The sequence below is a fragment of the Schistocerca serialis genome, chromosome 1 (genome assembly GCF_023864345.2).
Source record: "Schistocerca serialis cubense isolate TAMUIC-IGC-003099 chromosome 1, iqSchSeri2.2, whole genome shotgun sequence".
Taxonomy (NCBI): Eukaryota; Metazoa; Arthropoda; class Insecta; order Orthoptera; family Acrididae; genus Schistocerca; species Schistocerca serialis.
The window spans coordinates 143960134-143972665 of NC_064638.1; positions in this window are offsets into that span (position 1 = coordinate 143960134).

Here is a 12532-nt window from a genome sequence, read left to right on the forward strand (position 1 = left end):
TGGCGTATTGTGCAGTTTATCGTACTGCATTTCGGCAACATATCTTCACCATTTGACGTTTTTAGTTTGTTTCGTGAAATAAACTACGATAACGGTCATTGTCTTGCTCCAGGACGCATGTCGAACCGCGTGTGGGCCGATTTATACCGGTCATAAATAAGTATGGCTCATAAATGCCAGCAATTTTGTATGGAGTGTATTTAGAGACAGATAAACAGCACCAACAACGCTAAAGATTTTTCTGATGTGTTCTCCGTGTGGTAGAATGATGATATATTTTTATGGATTCTTGGTCATGTGACGATTTTATTTAATGGAATCGTAGTATGGATCGAGAAGGAAGCTGGTTTATTATTGAGCCAGTCTCTAACTTCATGCTTCACTTTATTAATGGGTTTGAATGTTTACTTCTTCGTCCACGGTTGTTCTTAACTGCATCGTCGAAGTCTGAAGCAGAGAGTAGACCACACTTTGTGTACTCATTGGGACCCCGCAAACCCTCTATTTAGTCAATAATGGAGGAACTCATACCACTAACAGCCATTCCATCTGACAGCAATCTTCGACACAAGTTATAATGATTCCCGTTCCATCTCTGGTCGGCTTATATACTTACCTTACCACGTCACATGTCTGCACCCCACAAGGCGGCATACAGTAATGGGATTGGCAGTTGTCATAACGTTTGGCCCATCAACATATATTGTTCTTTGTACTGCTGATCTCTCTGATAAGAAACACTAGAAAACATAAGTTTCGTGAAAATGTGTGGAGACAGACCGTAGCTCTATCCACCTAAAACACATCAGACGAAAAAACTTGTCAGTCTTGCCACCTCTCCCTTCCGCAGGATTCATCTCGCTAATGCGTGTAGAACTGCCTGTACCCATGATAAGGTTCTCAGTTCGTCGGGGAAGAAAGTCTGCAAGTTTCTTCACATTACCACGTCCTGCGGAAGTCACTCATTGATGGTTACGTCCTGCAGAGTCATCAAATTATGGGGATGTTGACTGCTACATTTCACCCCAGATATTTTCTGTGGGGTTGATACGCGGTCATTTTGTTAGGGACGACAGGATGCTTCAGTGCTCCTAAAACTGGAAAAGTATTCTTACAGCTCTGTCAAAAGATATGTTTTTATGCAAGAAGGAGCATACACTGCATATTTATCTTGAAAATGAGGAAGCGTCCGCAAGTCTTTATCATTGAAAATACTTAAGTATAAATCTTGGTTCGTGTTGACGCTAAACAGATTGAGGGGGAACAAGTTCCCGAAACGTCGCATAACCATTTCTGGCCTGTCTTATATCTTCTACACAGTCCTGCTGCAATCGACTGTCGCTGCGCTTGACGCTTTGTCTTACTTCAAAAGAGACTATATCGCGACTCGTTGCATCACATTACACGCCTACAATCATTTTAAAGTTTCTGTGTTGTTTGGCTCACTGATGATGTGCAAGTGTACGGGCCACTGTGCACAGTAGCCTTTCCGAGTTAACTTACAAAAAAGTCGATTGCGTGCGATTTCTATGGTGTCGTCGGAAGAGTGAAGTCACGTGTTAAAGCTGTTACCTCCAGACGGAACGAAAAACTAAGAACAGTCTGTAATGTACCCCTTACTTGCAGATAAGAGCGCATTTTACTTTATTTCCAGTTTTGCTGTTTCACATATGTAAAGTGAATGTATCAGCGCTGCAGTACCTACGAAGTAAGGAGCGAGCGGTAGGTTCCTACAGTGGTTAGCAGAGTCGGTTTTCCATCTGGCGCTCTCAGAGAGAGTGGGATGAGGTGGCAATGCAGAAATCGCTCGTGACGTCAGCAGAGAGATAGATAGGTAACGTACACTTTTGTTGCCTTTTGCCACTCAGACATCAGGAGGAGTCTACACTCATAAATACTATCTTTCAGTAATTTTACAATGCCAGGAAACGTTGATATTTATAAATAAATGAATAACGTTGGCATAACCGTAGGTGTAAGATCTTATACGAACCATACCGATACTATGCTCAAGTTACAGACTGTGGGCCATAGTCGGCAGTCGCCGTCGACTGGATGCACTTCGACGCAGTAATGTGGTAGACCATGCTCTCTTACCGTTAGTAGTTAGCTTATAATCAGTGTGAACAAGTTCATTTTACGGTGTTTCTTAAATAAACGCATCATAATGGCATCGCTTGCAAAAATTTTTTACACATATACTTCTTCCCGCTTCATTATGGTAAATATAGACAGTAGTATTGCACTTACAGCATCCTACGGCGCTGCTACGGCTAGGCAGGGGACATAAAACTACGAGGGCATCTCCACATAGCAGGTAGGGAGAATTACTATGCGTCGGTTCACTAAGTCAGCTTAATTATTGCTAAACTCGGGTGGGAAAGCGTGGTCAGTTATACAGTACTCCCCTTATAGCACCATCTTCGAACTCACCGGATAAACCAGGACATTTTTGTAGACTTATTACGAATGGGGGGTTCTTGCAAGTCGCTGCCTGTTGCTGCCACGAATGATAGAAGACATACCGTTAAGACGTTCCGCACACCCCCGCTTCTAGAAGTCTACTTACGTCAGAAACGTCACCAGCATTCTCTGATGGCAACATCATCGCAGTTCAAATGCGACAGCAAGCTAGTGTCATGAGTCAGAACTGTGTAACAAAGTTCATAGTTAAATGCAACGATATATTTGACTGTCATTTAATACAACAATAATTGTCGTTTTCATATTACTCAAAGTAATAAATAGTTATCATTGTTTTCTGCGATGGTATTAATTTATGTCGTCCTTCATATGGACACGGATTTCTACTAAAGTATTCTCCGACAAATGTATTTGCTGAAATTGAACTAATATTCTTGAAGCTGCGTGTTGTAACATCCACTCGACCTTCTCCAGAAGTTAAACCTATTGTCTAGGATTGCTACGACATATATAAAAATTTGCTTAGGCAGTTTGCTCGGAAATTCGTTAAGATAGACCTGTATTCACCGATAACAGCAATTCCCGTCGGGTATAAAAGTTACTGTCATTAAAAAGGCGTGAGACTCATCTCCGGTCCCTGTCTGGCATATTTTGATACATCACTGTTGTTACGTGGCTGCGGGTCGTACGGTATTAGTTTAGATACGCTGAACAGTCCACGAATGATACACCACAAATGGAGCCACGTCTCTCAGAGCGTAGTCATGGACACGTCCAAACACGACAGCTCTTTTTGCCACTGTGTCATGTCTGCATGTCGCCCCATCTTACGGGCCATATTCCATACATTCGCCAGGCACATACATACCATGTCTCCGCCATGACTTACCTCAGCAGTGGGGAGCCACACGACCACGTGGTAGCATTTACAGCGCTCCAAACTGGCCATGAGGTTCCTTTAATGGCAAGACTAGTATTTCGTCTGGTGAGCTTGTGTGAGGTTGCTTCACTTGCTGCTCAACCCGAGATTTCGAGTGAAATCACACGAATCCTACTCCGTGGAAACTGCTCCATGACCTCGGTCATATTTCGCAATCCTTGGATTCTAAATAGTCCTTGTATTGTTTTCCGTATGCTCCCATATGAAATGCAAGTGCAAAACTCCACAGATGCTGTTAGTACAAAGTAGTATAATTAGTTGGCGTGAAGGACATCATCTTTGACAACAGTCAGTCGTGCCACATGAATATGTTGTAAACGAAATCACCTTACCAACACAGAGAAAACTAAATGCTGTGAGCACAGTTCAGTATAAGGGGGCGATCAAAAAGTTATGTACGAGGGTGTGGCTGCAGCGTATAAGCAACGTAGCGCGATTCCGATGTCGGTATATAAGTACCGACATATATGCAAGGGATTCATGTGGGGTAAATGCGGAACCATGAATTACGGCAACCGTTGTTACAACTGCATCAAAACAGAACCAATGTGCCGTTATTCCCTACTTGGTTCCTGGAGGACAAACACAGAAAGACATCCATTGGAGAATGAAGAATGTGTATGGAACAGCATGCCTGTTGAAGTCCACTGTTGTGGAATGTTGCACCAAGTTCCGTGCTCGTCGCGATTCAGCACAAGACACCAGTCGACCCCGGAGGCCAGCCTTATCTGGTACGGGTCGTTGATGATCCGATTAGGGCAGACCAGCACATAACCACTCTCGCGCAACAAAAGGATCATGAGATCAGTTCTAGTTGTGAACAACACATCATCTAGCAGGAGTTAGATCATCGTAAGGTATGTTCCCAGTGGAGACACTGAGGGTTGAGCGCCAAACAAAAAGCAAAGGGGATGGCTGGTTGCCTAAAGCACCTGATACGTTTCAGTGTTGTAGACCACACGTATCTTGAGCGACGAAAGTTGGTGCCACCATCGAGAAGCTCAGTCGATATCACGCACTCGTCCACCAGCCCTCGTCCCAAGAAGTTCGACAGCCAGCCAGCTGTTGGAAACGTGATGCTCAGCCTGCTCTCTGATTACCGGGACCCACGGTTTATTGATTTCAAGAACATGGTGTCGCCATCACTGGGGAACGGTAATGCGGCAACGCTGAAGAAGTTACGGCTCGCAATTAAGGCGAAACGTCTGGGAAAACTGCGTCAGGTTGTGCTCCTGCTTGACGATAAAGCACGTCCCCATACCGCAAATATTGTAACGCAGAAGTTACACCAACCAAAACGGGACACATTAGAGCACTCAAGCACCCACCCCATGCGAATATCAGTACTTCAGTCCCTTGTATGAGACCTTGAAGGGTGGATGATTCCTGTCGTACTAGGACGTGAAGCAGGCTGTTATGGATTTTTTCACGCTGGCGTTTTACCAAACGGATATCTTCAACCCAGTTACTATTATTTATTTAACATATATCAGTAAGACACAAATGATAATACAATTAGTTAAAATTTAAATAATTATAGTTATAAACAAATATCTAACATAGTTTTACATGCTGTTGCTTGTAGAGTCGCGATCAGGAAATCTTCAGGTTTCCCTTCATAAGCTGTCCAAGGGCATTTCTTATGTTTTATTGTTTCGATTTCATCACATTCGCAGAAGGGCGTCGATTCCTTGCCCCATTTATGCACGAAAGGGGCACGTCTAACAAGCTGAGCCCGTATTCTTTTCAGAGTTGACCAGGTTTTACATGGTGGCTCAAAACCCGGAGGCTTTTGCGTAATATGTAATATCGTTACTCTGCTTTGTTGTCCATTGTTGATGCCATATTTTAGTCAAGCTGAATTGCCGTTTTGATAGGGTGCTTTCTAGATCGAAGGCGGCTATGTGTGGTGTATTCAATGTCCTCATCTGAGGTCATCAGTCCCCGAGACTTAGGACTACTTAAACCTAACTAACCTAAGGACATCACACACAGCCATGCCCGAGGCAGGATTCGAACCTGCTACCGTAGCAGAAAGCTCCTTTATAATTTAGCTACGATATAGCAGGTCAGCAACTGGAAGCAGTTAATTCCATAAATTATGTGGGAGTGGGCATTAGGAGTGATTTAAAATGGAATGACCATATAAAATTAATCGTCGGTAAAGCAGATGCCAGACTGAGATTCATTGGAAGAATCCTAAGGAAATGCAGTCCGAAAAGAAAGGAAGTAGGTTATGGTACACTTGTTCGCCCACTGCTTGAATACTGCTCACCGGTGTGGGACCGTACCAGATAGGGTTGATAGAAGAGATAGAGAGCAGCGCGCTTCGTTTCAGGATCATTTAGTAATCCCGAAAGCGTTACGGAGATGACGGATAAACTCCAGTGGAAGACTCTGCAAGAGAGACGCTCAGTAGCTCAGTACGGGCTTTTGTTGAAGTTTCGAGAACATACCTTCACCGAGGAGTCAAGCAGTATATTGCTCCCTCCGACGTATATCTCGCGAAGAGACCACGAGGATAAAATCAGAGAGATTAGAGCCTACACAGAGGCACACCGTCAATCTTTCTTTCCATGAACAGTACGAAACTGGAACAGAAGGTACCCTTCGCCACACACCGTCGGGTGGCTTGCGGAGTATGGATGTAGATGTAGATAGATGTAGCAACAGCGCGGTTCCAGACTGTAGCGCCTAGAACACGTCAACCACAGAGGCCGGCAACGTCCTCATGTATTAGTAGGTTATAGTTGCTCAAGATCTTGTACTCTCTCGTGAGTGCGTTTGTACTATGCAAATTATGAGTGTGTCGGTTGGGTTGTCACCTAAGTGGTCACGGTGATTTTGCCTAGTTGGCATACCGACTCTGGACTGTATTGCCTTCGAACGGAATCTTTTTGATCGTCCCTTGTGTATGTTTAGCCTTCAAAACGTTTTCCAAAGTATTCCGGATGTACACTCACCTCGCGCGTCAGCCACTCGCAGACGGAAGTGAGCACCAGCAGAGAGACAACGTCAGGGACGAGAAGGAGAAGGGTTATCTTCGGGCCCCTGGTGGACATGTACAGTAACTTGAAGAGCCGCACCAGGGTGTCGAACAGGAAGAGGGCGCAGTGCAGCGCCAGCGCGGCACCGCAGCGAACCTCTAGCAGGGCGGCAGCGTCACACAGCGACGCGTAGAGCGCCCCGCACTCCTCAAGCAACAGCGTCTCTGGTAGAGGCAATGGTCTGGCGCCAGAGATACAGGGGCCGCCGGAAGCCGTCGGCACTCGCTGCTGGCGAACCTGCTCTGGGAACACGTCGCACCTTCGATGGCGCAACCCACTGTGCCACCAAAGTGGTAACTTGTGGACAGTCTTCTGTCTCATACTCCAACTACTATAAACTCTTCTTAACGTCTGCTGGATTCTCACACACAGTCCAGCACTTCTCCTCCCGTTGCTAACAGACCTAAATGCACTCGTCTTCCTGATCCTCTCTGATTTTCTGTGTCGGTTTAGAACGCTACACTGCTTATGTCTTCCCGCTCGATGAGACACCGCATCCTCTGTGAATCGATCATTAGGTACCCAGAGAATTAAACCACGTTTATCCCTAGCTTCAGATATGCCCCTTCCTCTGTAACGGTTAACGACTTCTCCGCACTCAGAAATTTCTGATATTGCTCCATTTGTCGAGGAGACGGACGAGAGTCGGTGAAGTGAGTTGCTGTAATGTTGACATCGCACAGAGATCACTGTTGCTAGTAGTAAGAATGAGTGTACGATCAGTTGCCTCGGCAGTTGTCCAAAGACGAAATCCAGTGTGGCATACCAAGACACCGGTGACAAGATACGAGCAGTATAAAGTAGCAACGCAATATGAATGAATACCGACGTTATCGCTACTGTCGTAACGCATTTATCGTAACTGTTTCCTCTCCCTCGTAATAATGTGCCATATTTTTCGTCAAATTCTTCAATGGTCTTAATTATTCCAGTGAGCGAAGTCTCTTTCATGTAACTAAGCGTCGAGAAGGTGAACATTTGCAGCATTAATTCCCGGTGCCTCAAATTGTACAGTGGAGACGTCTCTTCTCTGGAGAACTGAAAGACAGCGAAACAGGCGTACAGAAGCGGTCCCAACCACGCGTGGATATTACGGAGATTGTAGACAGGAACCTCACAGCTGTTCATAAATAACCCCTGAAACGACGGGGCCCCTAGTATTTTGCAGACTATGAGAAACCTCCGGTAACACCTGTAAAAGCGTGTCTCTTTGCGTGTAGTTTCCATATTCGACTAACAAAACTGCACTCGTATTCACGTCCTGACTGGAAGTTGCTGGCACGTTCGCACGTCTCCAGCGATTCTCCACGGCGCCTGGAGTTATTCAGACCTTACAGTGTTTGCGCGGGCACTACAGTCATCATACATTTATAAAGTATTGAAGAGAAGAAGTGTTATTTCCACTGCTTGTGTGCGAAGCAATTATTCCGTCCAATCCTGACATTATAACGCCAGTAAATTGCGGCCAGATAACAGAGCCCGACGTTTTGAGACCAATAAAGACGCAACTAGTTTTACAAACGTGTGATTTTATCGATGAATATTAGGTAATTTATATCAAACACTGGCCAGACTAAACGGATAATTATATTTGATGTTGAAATTACGACAGAGAAATGTTTGTTTGACATCAAATCACGATTATCAATTTTTACACCACGTCCATTATGCGCATCTGCACTTTATCCTTCTGCATTTCTGTGAAAGAAATTTCGGGCAGTATTGTCAGAAGAAAGCGCCACATCAATAAATTCCTTAGGAAATACTTTTCTTCGATAAACCTTCGACGTTACAGCCACCAAATAAAAAACAGACATTTCATTCAGGACACACACTTGAGAAATTAGTTTGCAGGTCAACAATTACGAATACTGATGATCAAAATATAACCTACTTCCAAGACCTCCCCATTTGTACTAAACCTCCAGAAATGTCTCAATTTAGCCAGTGAGTCCGTAGAGGTTCAAATGGCTCTGAGCACTATGGGACTTAACATCTGAGGTCATCAGTCCCCTAGAACTTAGGAACTAAAACCTAACTAACATACGGACATCACACACATCCATGCCCGAGGCAGGATTTTAACCTGCGACCGTAGTGGTAGCGCGGAGCCCGTAGAGGATTGATTAAGAAGCGTACAGTATGACAGACCGCGCTTTTTCATCCGAATTTTTCGGAGATTAATAAAATCCTTTCTTGGACTACCTTAGTGAGTCGTCGTGTAGAATTCTTTGTACCTGTTTTGCCAAGAAGCTCTCGAAGTTTATGTCCCTCGCAGAAAGGCCTGTGATTCTAAGTCATGAAGGTGGAAGCATTATTATTCGAAATAATGTTCAAAGGGGATGACAGTGTGATGTATTTATTTATTAAACACAATAAACTGATAATATCGACACAATTAATAATGATTAACTGCGAGCACGGTCTTGCGACAGAATTGGATCGAAAGGCATACTTTCAGCGACTCCCGACTATGGCGCGCAGCTTGTACCTCGTACTCGTGATATATCGTAGCCGTTCGTACATTTTCGTTAGCATAAACATTATTCATTTATTTACTGACATGATCGATTTAGGGGGTTGTAATATTGTTGTAAAAAAGTAATATCTGTAGAGGGATAAGCGACTTGTATTAGCAAATCTTTATTAAGCAAGATTACTTGCTTCGAGCCAGAATAACTGTGCTTTCCCTTCGTACCTCCCCGGATTCCCATGTCTAGCCACAGCGCCTCACACCACCGTCCACTGGCAACGCCATGTGTTCCACCGGCTCTTTCAGCCAGCGTGGGAACTGAAATCGTACTCCCGACTGTTTGCGTGCTGTGTACCGCTTTACTCACTGAATGCTACATGATATCTGTAGACGCCATACAAAATCGTAAAACTGGAAAATAAGGAAATAAAATGTGACTTGGACAGAAAGGGTACCATACAACCTGTTCAGGGACTCACTTTAAGGCCCTCTGCGATCTGTTTTCATCTACTCAGCCTTGTAATGTTTTTCTACCTTGAGACTGACACGGTTTTGTTGCCTTTTAATTCTAAAGTCTTCCAATGATCATGGGGCTGTTTCCATCTGTCTCAGTATATGGCGTCTATATCATCAATAGTATTAGCACATAGCCCTTCATAGAAGGAATCATTAGACCTAATAATTTGTTTAATACTTTACACGGTGGTTCCATTTCCGCTGCCTGTGCCTATTATTGAAACATTAGCTCTACATTGTCTTGCGAAGTGTCAACAACATCTTTCTTCAAACCATGCTCCAAATATTATGTGGGATTTTTCGAGTCACTGTAAGACCATGAATATTTCTCTTCTGACGTGATCATCCAGACACAGATCTTCTTTTTAGATTTGTGGAAAAAAGTTTCTTGGCAGTCTTGTACTAATAACTAAGAAATATCCAATAGTAATAAAAAAACAGGGATTTTTGGAGGACTGTGAGGAACAAGTTATTGACCAACCCGTCTCAAGTATAGTGTATGACTGACTTGCCAGGTGAATGTTAAGTCAAGAGAATCAGTGGTCTATATCTGATAGTCGAAGAGTGCTTCCCTATAATCGCGACATGTGGTAAGCATTGTCCTACTGAAATGTGGCGTTTGGAGTTACCTAAAAATCTCCATGAAGTAGGGGTTGGTGTCAAGGTCGCCCTCAAAATGAAGGAGTTGATTTCAGATGTACTCAGTGGTACAGTGAAACATCACCTGGAGTAAAGCCACTTGCAACAACAGCTGAAATATTGGTACATCATTTTCCAATATGAGCTGGTCTGTAACACAGAAGAATTTGGTGCACGCTGAGTCCTTCCACGAAAGCTGACGATTTAATTCACATTCGATGGTTTTATGCTGCGCAACTCGCCATTGGAGGATCGCCACATTGACAGTGTGTGTGTGTGTGTGTGTGTCTCTGCGGGTGCATGTGGGTGCATACATGCGTGCACGCGCTCTTGTTCATGTATTCGACATTTTTTAGAATTTTGCAATGTTTAATATTATTTATTAGAAGCTGAGTACCCGACATTGGCCGGGTATATATTTATCTCTTCCTGTCTCTTTCCATCTCCCCCAGTATTCTAATACTCTATTCCCCCTCTCTCTGTCCATCTCCTCCTTCACCTCCTCTTTGTCCATTTCCTCGACCCCCTCTCTCTGTCCACACCCTCCACCCCCCACTCTTTGTCCATTTCCTCCTGCCCCTCTTTCGGTCCATCTCCTCTCCCCCCTTATCCATCTACTCGTCCCCTCTCTTCATCAATCTCCTCTTCCCTATCCATCTCCTCCACACCCTTATCTATCTCCTCCTCCCCCTCCCTGTTCGTCCTTTTCCGCCTCCTTTCTGTGTCCATTTCCTCCATCTCCTCCTCCTTCCTTTCTCTTCCACTTCATCTCTGACTCTACCTGATCATATCCTCCTCCCCCCTCCCTGCCTTTTTTCTTCCTGCTCTGTCCATCCACTCCCCTTTCTTTGTCCATCACCTTCTCTGCCCTCTCTCTGTCCATTTCTCATTCCCCTATTTCTGTCCATCTTCATCTCCTCCTATCTCTGTCTGTCCCCTCTTGCCCCTCATGTTCTTCCATATCCTCTTACCCCCTTCTCTCTCCACGTTATTACGATCAACCCAAAAGAAAACTGGTGGTTCTACCCTCATAGTGTTCCTTTCTAGACTGCAACTATGTGTACCAAATTTGACTGAAATCGGTCAAGGGTTTAGGATGAGCTTAAAAGCCTGTGGACTCATGGCTTTGGCTCCACCCGCACATTTCAAATACATTTACATATATTTCACATATTTCACAGTGTCTGCACATATATTTCACCTGTATGTCTAGCGAATTTCGCCCTGCAGTTTCATTTTCATGCAGTTTCCTGAACTATGTGCTGTACAATGAAGTAATCTTGCACATATATCTAGTGTTATATGTGGCTACTGTCTGAGAATTCTGTAACAGATAGATGTAGCACTAAAGAAGTAATAAATTAAAACGTCATGCATTATGCGCCTGTGTTTCACGCGTCTCACTGTTTATGACTTCATATATCCTGAAGTATGTGTCGTACAACGATATATTTTCCTAGGTACATTCGCAACATACGTGGATGCTGTTTGCGAAATGTGTTGCGAATACATTTTGTAGCAACGAAGTATTAAATCTAAACTACTTGCACGATGCGGTAGTTTTTCAAGCATTTCAATGTTTTTGACACAATAAAAATTGATATGAGTGTCGTGATGTATGTAATATTTTCGGTACATTCAGGGGTATATGTAAATAGTGTCAGCAAAATGTGTTACAAGTGCAGTTAGTAGTAAAGAAGCAAATTAAAACGTCACGCTTCATGCGACAGTTTTAGTGCAAGAACAGCAAAAAGGTGGTATGCGATAAACTTTTTTTCTTTCATCATAGTGCGAGGGTCGTCAGCGATAATAACTTTCGTAAAGGTTTCAAATCATATGTAGAGCTTGTGCAAGTCCCTAAGTACTCTCATTCTCAAATACTGGATGATTGAAGTGTGGGTATTCACGTGCCATGGGCTACAGTGCGTTTTCGCACCTCCAACCAGCCCCTTTGACAGATAGGCGATTTCTACCCCAAAGCGTTTCTTTCCAAACAGTAAGTGATCTGTGTACTCGAGAACCGGCAAATGATATTATTTGTGATCCTTCCTCCATCGTGCGACATTTGAACGCAGTGAGGAGGGTTCAAAAATAGTTTGTATGGATTCCGCATGCTTTAAACCAAAATCATAAAAATTAGCGGCTGATCATATGAGCATCTCTGCTTATTCGTTAGCAATTGGCTATTCTACAACACTGAAAGCAATGGACAAGGCCCAAACAAAGCAGCAACGCCCAATACGAAGACGAACGCGCCTCCACAAAAAATAATGTAATGGATTTAGTGGAAAAGCGACATTGTGGTTCACTACGAATTGCTTGCTCGATGTGTAACCATCACTGTTGACATTTGTTGTCAGTAACTGAGAGGTGTTGCGGATGTAATCTAACAACAAAGACCGGGAGAACTGCGAAAGTGATGCTAAGCCAAGGTAACGCCCGCCCTCATTCTGCTAGCCTGACAAAAAAACACTATACAGGAGTACGGTTGGG